Consider the following 13,105-nt stretch of genomic DNA (forward strand, 5'->3'; position numbering starts at 1 on the left):
AGGAACCAGCTACATTTATACTAAGTCCAAAGAGAGGCAGTATACAATTTTCTTTTTATAATCATGTTTGCTTCATGGATATGCACCTGTGATTCTGAAGGTTCTAGTCTAAATTTTCTTGTAGTATTAATTGAGGGTAGCACCTCTTTTAGACTGAACACACCCATCTACCTGGGACTTCTAAGCAGAGTACGTGCATATGTAGCTGGTTCCTACACTGCCCTGAATATTGTAGGCTTAGGTAAGTCCAAAGAGAGGCAGTATACTAGTGTTAGGGACCCATCTGCGGAAGCCACCTTGACGCCTGGTAGATGGGCCCGACACACGTTTGATTAAATATGTGCGCTAAGAGCTTCCATTGACTCATTTATAGTAGGTATTGTATCACTTTTATTTAGAATGATCCCCATTTCTTAGCTCTATCGTTTGTATGTATAATGGTGTGCAGCCATTTTCTTTTTTACTGCCACTTTAAGAATCAGCTGCAGTTTGACTAATGCACACGTTCTATGGCCTTTATGGTAGCTTCACTGAGATGTCTTTGCTTGCTCACTCAGGGAACAGTTGCTACGCTGCGGTATATGCTGGCGCTCCGCTGCTCTAATGCACTCTTTACTGTGCAAGTTGAGGAGCGCTATCACTTCGCCCTCTGAGGGCAATAGTTCCACTGTTTCTGGCGAAGCACTATGAAGTGCATTTTGCGCTGTGGCATTAGAAGAATTTTGGTATCTCTGACTTTTCAGTCTAACCAGACTGTCTATTGTTCTGTAATTCCTCTAGCGCCGTTATATGGAAACAGTAGGTTTAAAGAGCACACCAAATGCTTGAAATAACTTCTTTATTAACTTCAACTTTTCTTCATATAACACTGCCGCCTCCGCAGCAGATAGTCAGTGGCGTCTCTAACTTTCAAATTTTGGGGGGGCACACTGGGGGCCAGGACAAAAGTAGGGGGGGCAGCTATAACAACGATACATTTACACAAGTACGCTTAGAAATGCTGCGATACTTTACCCAATACCTAAAACCGCAACAGGGAAGAAAAGTCTAGCTGTCTGTGGCTGACACTTTTATAGAGAGGGGGATCTGTGGATGACACTGCTATGGGGGGGATCTGTGGATGCCACATACCGTATATAGCATCTTATGCTATATGTGTCATCCACAGATCCACCCCATGACAGTGTCATCCCCATTTCCCCCTACATAATAGTGTCATCCACAGATCTCCCTCCCCGCCTCTCACAGGAGTGTACATATATAACAAACATATTTCACATGAACACTTACAGTTACTTGGCCCTTGGGGATCTCGGACACCACTTCCACACTTGGCCAGGGGCTCGGCGGAGCTGATGTTGTGTTTTATCCTAATGAGAAAGATTTCATGATAAGGATTTGGAGAAGGGGCAGAGGGATAGCAGAGCAGATAGAGGCTGGTGTTGCTACTAGGGGGTCATACCATGGGGGAGTAATAAAGCCCACCATAATGCCCCCCAGTAGAAATAATTCTCCTTATAATGTGACAGCACAAAAAATACCCCCTTATGCCGCCAGTTGAGCTAATGTCCCCCATAATGTGCCAGTATAAAATACCCCTATATAGTGCCCCTAGTGAATGCCTACATAGTGCTCCTTTCCCCCCTTCCTGCTAGTGCGCCCCCATAATATACCAGTATAAAATGCCCCATATATCGTGCCCCAGTAGATGCCCTCAGTGTCCCCATAATTTACAAGTATAAAATACCCCTTCTTTGCAAATATGTAAAAGTGAATATGTAACTTTGCACTACTTTGTAATACTGCAAATTGTGCCTATATTTTCTTTGCAGAAAACAAATAAAACAGATATTTGATAAAATACCCCTTCTTAGTGCCCCCGTAGATGACTCCATAGTACTCCTCTCCCCCCTTCCCCATAGTACCCACCATAATGTTTCCCAGTATAAAATGCTACTGTACAGTGCCCCCCATATAAAACACCCCTTCTTTGTGGCCTCAGTAGATGCCCCTATAGTGCCCACCAATAATGTACCAGTAATTGGTGCCCTCAATAACGTGCCACTGCCAGTAACAAGAGCCCCCCATCACGTGCCAGTAACAAGAGCCCCCATCACGTGCCAGTAACAAGAGCCCCCCAATGTGCCAGTAATAAGCCCCCTATTACGTGCCAGTAATAAGCCCCCCATTACGTGCCAGTAATAAGCCCCCCCATTACGTGCCAGTAATAAGCCCCCCATTACGTGCCAGTAATAAGCCCCCCCATTACGTGCCAGTAATAAGTCCCCGCCATCATCATGTGCCAGTATTAAGTCCCCCCATCATCATGTGCCAGTAAAAAAGTCCCCCCATCATCATGTGCCAGTATTAAGTCCCCCCATCATCATGTGCCAGTATTAAGTCCCCCCATCATCATGTGCCAGTATTAAGTCCCCCCATCATCATGTGCTAGTATTAAGTCACCCCCATCATCATGTGCTAGTATTAAGTCACCCCATCATCATGTGCCAGTATTAAGTCACCCCCATCATCATCATGTGCCAGTATTAAGTCACCCCCCCATCATCATCATGTGCCAGTATTAAGTCACCCCCCATCATCATCATGTGCCAGTATTAAGTCCCCCCCATCATCATCATGTGCCAGTATTAAGTCACCCCCCATCATCATCATGTGCCAGTATTAAGTCACCCCCCATCATCATCATGTGCCAGTATTAAGTCACCCCCCATCATCATCATGTGCCAGTATTAAGTCACCCCCCATCATCATCATGTGCCAGTATTAAGTCCCCCCATCATCATCATGTGCCAGTATTAAGTCACCCCCATCATCATCATGTGCCAGTATTAAGTCACCCCCCATCATCATCATGTGCCAGTATTAAGTCACCCCCCATCATCATGTGCCAGTATTAAGTCATCGCCCCCCCCCCCCCCCTCATCATTATCATCATCATGTGCCAGTATTGTAATAAAATAAAATAAACACATACTTACCTCAGTGTCAGCGATGCGAGACAGGCCTCTTCTGGCCTGTGTCCCGCGCTGTAAGGCTCAGGCGGCGTGATGACATCATCGCGCCGCCTGCGCCGGCCTCTGATAGGCTGCCGGCCTAGTGCGCCGGCAGCCTATCAGAGGAAGGGGAAGGGACACACCTCTCCCGCCCCTGCACCTCCGCTGGCACAGGCAGATTACAGTATAAAATACCCCTTCTTTGCAAATATGTAAAAGTGAATATGTAACTTTGCACTACTTTGTAATACTGCAAATTGTGCCTATATTTTCTTTGCAGAAAACAAATAAAACAGATATTTGATAAAATACCCCTTCTTAGTGCCCCCGTAGATGACTCCATAGTACTCCTCTCCCCCCTTCCCCATAGTACCCACCATAATGTTTCCCAGTATAAAATGCTACTGTACAGTGCCCCCCATATAAAACACCCCTTCTTTGTGGCCTCAGTAGATGCCCCTATAGTGCCCACCAATAATGTACCAGTAATTGGTGCCCTCAATAACGTGCCACTGCCAGTAACAAGAGCCCCCCATCACGTGCCAGTAACAAGAGCCCCCATCACGTGCCAGTAACAAGAGCCCCCCAATGTGCCAGTAATAAGCCCCCCATTACGTGCCAGTAATAAGCCCCCCATTACGTGCCAGTAATAAGCCCCCCCATTACGTGCCAGTAATAAGCCCCCCATTACGTGCCAGTAATAAGCCCCCCCATTACGTGCCAGTAATAAGTCCCCGCCATCATCATGTGCCAGTATTAAGTCCCCCCATCATCATGTGCCAGTATAAAGTCCCCCCATCATCATGTGCCAGTATTAAGTCCCCCCCATCATCATGTGCCAGTATTAAGTCCCCCATCATCATGTGCCAGTATTAAGTCCCCCCATCATCATGTGCTAGTATTAAGTCACCCCCATCATCATGTGCTAGTATTAAGTCACCCCATCATCATGTGCCAGTATTAAGTCACCCCCATCATCATCATGTGCCAGTATTAAGTCACCCCCCATCATCATCATGTGCCAGTATTAAGTCACCCCCCCATCATCATCATGTGCCAGTATTAAGTCCCCCCATCATCATCATGTGCCAGTATTAAGTCACCCCCCATCATCATCATGTGCCAGTATTAAGTCACCCCCCATCATCATCATGTGCCAGTATTAAGTCACCCCCATCATCATCTTGTGCCAGTATTAAGTCACCCCCCATCATCATCATGTGCCAGTATTAAGTCCCCCCATCATCATCATGTGCCAGGATTAAGTCACCCCCCATCATCATCATGTGCCAGTATTAAGTCACCCCCCATCATCATCATGTGCCAGTATTAAGTCACCCCCCATCATCATGTGCCAGTATTAAGTCATCGCCCCCCCCCCTCATCATTATCATCATCATGTGCCAGTATTGTAATAAAATAAAATGAACACATACTTACCTCAGTGTCAGCGATGCGAGGCAGGCCTCTTCTGGCCTGTGTCCCGCGCTGTAAGGCTCAGGCGGCGCGATGACATCATCGCGCCGCCTGCGCCGGCCTCTGATAGGCTGCCGGCCGTGTGCGCCGGCAGCCTATCAGAGGAAGGGGAAGGGACACGCCTCTCCCGCCCCTGCACCTCCGCTGGCACAGGCAGATTACAGATGAGCGCAATGGAAGCGCTCATCTCCCTGTGCCCGGCGGCGGCGGCTCACTTCGGGGGGGAACGGGGGCATTTTAGTTGGGGGGGCACATGGGGGGGGCACAGCATGATGTAGGGGGGGCCGTGGCCCCCTCTGCCCCCCCCTGGCGACGCCACTGCAGATAGTCCATGTACAAAACACGTGTTGCATAAAGATTCATAAAATGGCGGTATGCATAAGATGGTGGTTCAACTGTTCAATCTTGTCAGTCAACATAAAATGGTGGATATATTTCTCTCTTGAGTATCTGTACTCTCACTTTAAGTTATTTAAGCACTTTATGATATCTCTAGTTCTACTTGCAGTTAGAAGTGACTATTTGCAGATTGGTTAAGTATGATCTGGTATGGTTGTATGCAATTTGGATTTCAATATGGAATCTGAATGCTTGCAATTCTATGCTTGCAATTTGTATTTGGCAATTTGAATTTGGTGGAACTGTAAGTACACACACATATAACTGGTTTAATCACTATACTGACAGTAGGAACAATATATAACTGTTTTAAATACCTATTTTAGCCTCTTGTTCCCATAAAACTGGACTCTGGTGAGTAATGATTCCAGCAGCTCCTGCTAGGGGAATTCCCAGACAGGCTGTGTGTGAGGCTGGCTGTGATTGGTGAAAACTCTTGCTGTGTGAGAAGCTGGCTGTGATCGGTCTAGACTTCTGCCCAGCAACAACAAATTAACACTATGCTTTATGTTGTTTCTGCTGTGTCACTGAGCTTACCTTACATTAATATAATGAATCTTAAAGGCATATTATCTTTTCTGCTTCTGTGAACACAATATATAACAGTTATATGACACAAAAAACATGAAGTCACTGTAAATAACTCAGCTTTTTTCTCCAACACATAAACATAGGAACTATATTAAGGTTATTAGCAGGTTTAGCTGTATACACATATAAGCTATACTAGCAACCTAGGACAGGTCTTAGCTGGCCAGCTACAGGGTCCTGGCATCTTCAGGGGTTTAGGGCAAGTAATTAATTCCCCAAGTGACACACGACCCAGTGATATGCCATTTGGGGAACACATCACCACTGTCGCCAGTCATTGGCTGCAGCAGCATACATGACTCAGTCCATGCTGAATGAGCAGTGGCTAGAAGGAGCCAGAACCAAGGAGAGGGGCGCAGATAAGGATACTCCACAGGTCCGGCAGGGATGGGGGAGAAGTTGGGAAAAAGCTGCACAACTCCTTACATTTTTTTACCTCATGAAATCTCTACTTTAGATAAAATTTTTGCAAATAAATAAACTTGTCATTTACAGGCTGCTACCTAGAAAAAGTATTTAGTAGGGTAATAAAACAGCAATAACAACCATGGAAATTATAGTATGTAGTATGTAGCAAGCATGGTAATCATTCCAACAAAATTATAGATAGAGATAGATTAGATAGGTATATAAATAGATAAATAGATGGGTACTCCAGGCTTTTACTATTGATGGCCTATGCTCAGGATAGGTCATCATTATCAGATCGGCAGGGGTCTAACACCCACACTTCAGGTCATCAATAGTAAAAGCATGTAAAGCCCCTTTAAAACCCTTAGCACTCCAAGAAGTAGAAAAATTTGTACTCGTATTAAGGCTGGTTACAGCCTGTATTTGTGGGCGGGGCTGCTGACTATATCTTTCTCACGCGTCCTCACCCTGAGGACGGTTGCTTCATGCAGCTTCCTTGGTCCGGCCCGTCACTTCCGGTTCGCAGCGCGTCACTTCCGGGGCTCCTCTGAGCGGCGGTCACGTACTCCTCTTCCCTGGGTCTCACCCGTCCTCTGGCTTGGGCGCTGTCCCAGGCCGGCATGCGTTCCGGCGGGGAGCGCGCGCCGGAGCTTCTCGGCCGGACCTGGGCTTCCGGTCATGTGATCGGCGTGCGTTCCAGCTTGGAGCGCACGCCGGAATCCCGCCGGGCCCGGGCCCTCGGTCACCTGCTCGGCGTGCGTTCCAGCGTGGGGCGCGCGCCGGATCTCTCACTCAGGCCAGACGATTCCAGGGCAGCGGCTCCAGGGCAGGTAAGCTCCGTCCCCACCGGGTCCCTCATCACAGAAGCATCCTGTCCGGGCCCCCATGTTCCGGGCTTCTTGTGGGCGGATCGGCGTCCGTCCCCCAGTCCACCTGTCCACATGGTCACCCCCCACCACCACAATCGTGGGTACAACAGGTTGGCCTCTGTAATTGATGGATGTAAATGGCCGGAGGTAACTGACATGGAGGAGTGTGACCACCCCTTCCCTGTCCATCAGTTACAAGAAGGCTAAATCGGCCTATAAAGCAAGCCATCTGGGATAAAACATTTTCTGTTCTGATAATAACGTTGCATTGTATCCCGTCAGTACAGTAAAGTAATTGAGTATTAAATAATACATTCATATTCTGGAAAAGGGTTTCTGATTTTGAGCTAAGAGTTTATTTCCTTTAAAGATTTCCTTCTAAATGTTTTCTATTAAATATGAACTGCTCTTGCGAATTCTACCCTTGTTCCGTGCTCCGTATGTTCCGCCTCGGTGCGTTTGTTTATGGCGCGGCAGCGTGGTGCCGCCCTCCTGTGCACACGTGTCTGGAGGCTGCGTCTGCCGCCCTCCTGGGCGCTTGCGTCTGGCTCCATTGCAGTGCCGTCCTCGCATGTTCAGGTTTGGCACAAGCTGTCCCGCCGCCCTCCTGTGCACTTGCGTGTGGCACCGCCGTGTCACACCTGGGTGCTGTTTATTGCTTGTTGTCCATACTTGGGTCTGTCTTCCATGCTTCTTATCTCGCTCTCACACGTCAGCCGTAGTCTTCCTGGATCGCCCAGGCTCGTTCTGTCTCCATCATCCTGGATCACCCAGGCTCATTCTGTTTCTGTCTTCCTGGATCGCCCAGGCCCGTCCAGCCTTTGTCATCCTGGATCGCCCAGGCTCGTTCTGCCTCTGTCATCCTGGATCGCCCAGGCTCGTTCTGCCTCTGTCATCCTGGATCGCCCAGGCTCGTTCTGCCTCTGTCATCCTGGATCGCCCAGGCTCGTTCTGCCTCTGTCATCCTGGTTCGCCCAGGCCCATTCTGCCCCTGTCATCCTTCCTTGCTCCCCGCCCGGTCCTCCGGTCCCGCATCTTCCTTCTCTTCCCTGCTCTCCTAAAGCGATGTTTAGGAATAATGACAATATTAAATCTAATTGGTACAAGTTCTTCTTTAGTACACCGGACCTGGGGGTATCTACAACTGTAATTAGGTATAATTGCATGTATTGTTTTCTATTTTTCATTTGTTTTGCAGTACATTCCAGCTGAGAAGCCTTGGTTGGCAGGCACGGGGCTGGCCGGCCTGTTTCTCCATTCCGGTAAAAAAAAAAAAAAAAAAAAAAAAGGGAAAGAGAAAAGAAGCTTCAGGAATGCAGCGGACAGACCGGACACCGGGGTGATCATTAAGGTGCTGCCTTGCGGACGCTGCTGCGGGGTCTGGAACTGCGGTTCTGGTTCCAATCGTCTGTACCACCGCTGGCCCAGGTTAAGTAGGTTCAAACCTACAGTGGACCCCTATTCCCACAAGTGCCTTTCAATCGCTGCACAATCGCTCTATGCCTCCTCGACTGGAACCAGAAACTTCCACTGCTGCTGCCAGATGTAACACAGGTTATCCCCTCTGGGGTAGCTAACTCCATGAATGTTGTTTTAGTTGTGTGTTTTTTTGCTGTGCCATTTTCCAGCTTCCTAATGTACCATTTTGGGCAATCTTTTCTTATAACAAACAGGGCTGCGGTGCTGGCATTTATTCAGTCCTCCCGTTCAGAGGTAGCTGCTCATCAGCTTCCCGGCTTCTTCAAGTATCATGCATACGCCTTTTGTCTGTCTTCCCTGTCGTCCTGGATCGCCAGGCTCGCTCTGCTCCTGTCATCCTGGATCGCCTGGGCTCGCTCTGCTCCCGTCTTCCTGGATCGCCCAGGCTCGCTCTGCTCCTGTCATCCTGGATCGCCCAGGCTCGCTCTGCTCCTGTCATCCTGGATCGCCCAGGCTCGCTCTGATCCTGTCATCCTGGATCGCCCAGGCTCGCTCTGCTCCTGTCATCCTGGATCACCCAGGCTCGCTCTGCTCCTGTCATCCTGGATCACCCAGGCTCGCTCTGCTCCTGTCATCCTGGATCGCCCAGGCTCGCTCTGCTCCTGTCATCCTGGATCGCCCTGCTCCTGTCATCCTGGATCGCCCAGGCTCGCTCTGCTCCTGTCATCCTGGATCGCCCAGGCTTGCTCTGCTCCTGTCATCCTGGATCGCCCAGGCTCGCTCTGCTCCTGTCATCCTGGATCGCCCAGGCTCGCTCTGCTCCTGTCATCCTGGATCGCCCAGGCTCGCTCTGCTCCTGTCATCCTGGATCGCCCAGGCTCGCTCTGCTCCTGTCTCCCTGGATCGCCCAGGCTCGCTCTGCTCCTGTCTCCCTGGATCGCCCAGGCTCGTTCTGCTCCTGTCTCCCTGGATCGCCCAGGCTCGCTCTGCTCCTGTCTCCCTGGATCGCCCAGGCTCGCTCTGCTCCTGTCTCCCTGGATCGCCCAGGCTCGCTCTGCTCCTGTCTCCCTGGATCGCCAAGGCTCGCTCTGCTCCTGTCTCCCTGGATCGCCCAGGCTCGCTCTGCTCCTGTCTCCCTGGATCGCCCAGGCTCGCTCTGCTCCTGTCTCCCTGGATCGCCCAGGCTCGTTCTGCTCCTGTCTCCCTGGATCGCCCAGGCTCGCTCTGCTCCTGTCTCCCTGGATCGCCCAGGCTCGCTCTGCTCCTGTCTCCCTGGATCGCCCAGGCTCGCTCTGCTCCTGTCTCCCTGGATCGCCCAGGCTCGCTCTGCTCCTGTCTCCCTGGATCGCCCAGGCTCGCTCTGCTCCTGTCTCCCTGGATCGCCCAGGCTCGCTCTGCTCCTGTCTCCCTGGATCGCCCAGGCTCGCTCTGCTCCTGTCTCCCTGGATCGCCCAGGCTCGCTCTGCTCCTGTCTCCCTGGATCGCCCAGGCTCGCTCTGCTCCTGTCTAACCGGATCGCCCAGGCTCGCTCTGCTCCTGTCTCCCTGGTTCGCCCAGGCTCGCTCTGCTCCTGTCTCCCTGGATCGCCCAGGCTCGCTCTGCTCCTGTCTCCCTGGATCGCCCAGGCTCGCTCTGCTCCTGTCTCCCTGGATCGCCCAGGATCGCTCTGCTCCTGTCTCCCTGGATCGCCCAGGCCCGCTCTGCTCCTGTCTCCCTGGATCGCCCAGGCCCGCTCTGCTCCTGTCTCCCTGGATCGCCCAGGCCCGCTCTGCTCCTGTCTCCCTGGATCGCCCAGGCCCGCTCTGCTCCTGTCTCCCTGGATCGCCCAGGCCCGCTCTGCTCCTGTCTCCCTGGATCGCCCAGGCCCGCTCGGCTCCTGTCATCCTGGATCGCTCAGGCCCGCCCTGTCTCTGTAATTCGGCATCGCCCAGGCTCACTCTGCCTCTGTCATCCTGGTTCACCCAGGCTCGCTCTACCTCAGTCATCCTTGGTCGCCCAGGCCCACGTTGCCTCTCTCATCCTGGATCACCCAAGCTTGCTTTTCCGCCGTCACCTGGACCGTCACGTCACTAACTACCCTGTGCCTTCCCGAATCGCTCAGGTCATTTATCAGCCCAGCTCCGGCCTGAATCACTCAGGCCCTTGTTACCTCCCTTGTCGGTCGGTTCGATTAACTATTTCCCTCCTACAGCGTGGGTAGTCTTCTTGCCCACTTATTCAGGCCTACCCCGCACTGGCTCCAGGCACAGTTCAGCCAGATAGATCTTGGAGGGTGATAGGCATCCCTCCCGACTCCACGCCAATGTACACCTCAGCCCCTACCACAAGTATTAAGGCTGGTTACAGCCTGTATTTGTGGGCGGGGCTGCTGACTATATCTTTCTCACGCGTCCTCACCCTGAGGACGGTTGCTTCATGCCCCACCCTCCCGACCCTTCTTTCTTTCATTCCACTCTCTTGGGTGGCCCACTTATTCAGGCCTACCCCGCACTGGCTCCAGGCACAGTTCAGCCAGATAGATCTTGGAGGGTGATAGGCATCCCTCCCGACTCCACGCCAATGTACACCTCAGCCCCTACCACAAATATATATTTGTATTCATATATAGATATATTGGGTGGGCCATGAAAAACAGAACCGTTTCCCTTGCATGGTCTGTACAGGATAACGGAAGAATGACATATTTACCTATTACTAGTGTTGATCACGATATTCGAATTCCATGAGACAGGTTCGATGGATGAGGCACAAAAAGCATTATTCTGCAAAATCACACAATGGAAACTGGGTTTTGTTTTTCGTGGCCCACTCTTTGTCTACTATATTGAAGCCGCATAACATTCACTATCTCTCTACATACACAGTAAAGCCTATCTCTTTGAGATGACCACTCAAGAATTAAAATAAAAAAAAGTCTTCTTGCAGAGGTGATCCTATCAAAGAAGATGTCAATATACATAAGATATAAGATATATCTCATAAGTGAATTGAAAATCTGTCCCCTGTGCAATATAATCAAGGTATTTAAACAGTGCTTGCTGGATTCCTTGACTGAAGCTTATAGATAAGGGCACACAGGAATTCTTAATTAAGGAATTATTTATGAGTGTCATCATAGCCAAGCCATCCCCAATACATTAGCATTTTGCAATTTCATTGTGAATGGAGACAAGTGAACAATTAGAAATTGTCTATATAAAATGTCAGAATATAAATAAAAACATAAGAAGGCTGGTTGTGTATTATGTTTGAATGTCCCTATGTGGAGCAAAGCAGAAGAAGATTTATGAAGGCTCGTGGGCGTTTTCCCATAGTGACTTTCTAATTTCCTTATCATAAGACCAGAGTGTAATGTGGCCCCTAGACAGGATGTGGGAAAGAAATAAGCAACAATCCTGTTATCCTGCTATTGTGATTATTATTAGTAGCAGCACTAGTATAGGGATAATGCCCAAATATTATAATTTAGAAGAATATTACTGTTACATGTAATTTTACATTTTACAATTATATTTTTAACATTTTTGTGTGTACTTGTGAAAGATAGTAATATTGCAATTCACAGCTGAGCAGAAACCATACATTTGTTTAATTTTTTTATATAAATGGTTTGAGTGATTATTAGTAGTATTTGTTATGTATATGGACTTGTGATTGCTTATATAACATGTCTGAAACATTTTACCTCAATTGAAAATGTTTTTGAACTCATTTTGGAAACTGCCGATAAGCAGACTGTTGGAAAGGCCAATATAACAATTAGCACTTCTAATATTTACATGACTATAGCAGGGGCAGATAAACATAATATATGGCCCCATATCAAAACTTAGCAGAGATCCCCACCATATGAGAAATTATGTTCATGTATATTAAATGAAAGAATGAAAACAAAAACAAAAAAATACCCCGCCTCACCCACTACCTGACTTCTATGTTGTAAAAAGTTGCATTATAAAAAATATGACATATGATAATATGATACATTACATATATTAACATTCCGATCACATTATTTCTCAATCTCTTTACTCCAGACAACTGGCATACATACATTGATAAATCTGCTCCATACAGTTATAAAGCCTCCACCTTGGGAAGCTCAATGTATAGGAATGTATATAATTTATACAGTTACAATTAAACCAAATATTATGAAAGCTGATATGGACCCACAGCGCCACTGACTAGCTATACCCTGGTGGGGAGTGACTAAGTAACTACTTGGTCTTCACTAGAGCCTCTGATGGTGAGGATAGGCTTGGGCCGTTAGGGTAGTTACCAGGTGCCATTCCAGAGATACCAGTGCAAGCACTGAGGAGAAAGACATGGTCAGGAAGTCTGAAGTCAGGGCAGGCAGTGATCAAGCAAAGTCCGTAATCAAAGTCAAAGGTCAGAGGCAGGCGGCAAACAAGCAAAATCTGTTAAATCAAGAAGAGGGGTCTGGTACACAGAAAAGCAGAAACTTCCAAAACACCTTCACACAAGGTAGTGAACAAGATTGCTAAAGGACCTTCCTGGGTCTGGAAGTGCTTTTAAATACTTCCTACAACCCAGCAATAGGCTAGGGAGATAAAGGGTGTGTATGTGCCGCCTCACAAGGGAGGAGAGACATGCCTGTGCACACCCTAACAACAGTTCAGGATTCAACTAAACTCTGGCACAGAGCACAGATACAACAGTTAAGCTACCTGCTGCCCACGCTTGTCACCACGGTGCATGGCAGCAGAGTTAAGGAACCCGGCGCCTGTGCCAGCATGTAGGGCCAGCAGCGCAGCCACAGAGTGCTGGGCTAACACAGAATGAAAGCTGTAAACGTTCTCTTGTTTGAAATATTTTTCCACTTTTAAAACATTCTGGACTAAGTGCATGATAGTTGATAAACATGGGATCATTAAATGTGATCGCTAGGAGTCCCATTGCTCA

Source organism: Bufo gargarizans, chromosome 4 (genome assembly GCF_014858855.1).
Source record: "Bufo gargarizans isolate SCDJY-AF-19 chromosome 4, ASM1485885v1, whole genome shotgun sequence".
Classification (NCBI taxonomy): domain Eukaryota; kingdom Metazoa; phylum Chordata; class Amphibia; order Anura; family Bufonidae; genus Bufo; species Bufo gargarizans.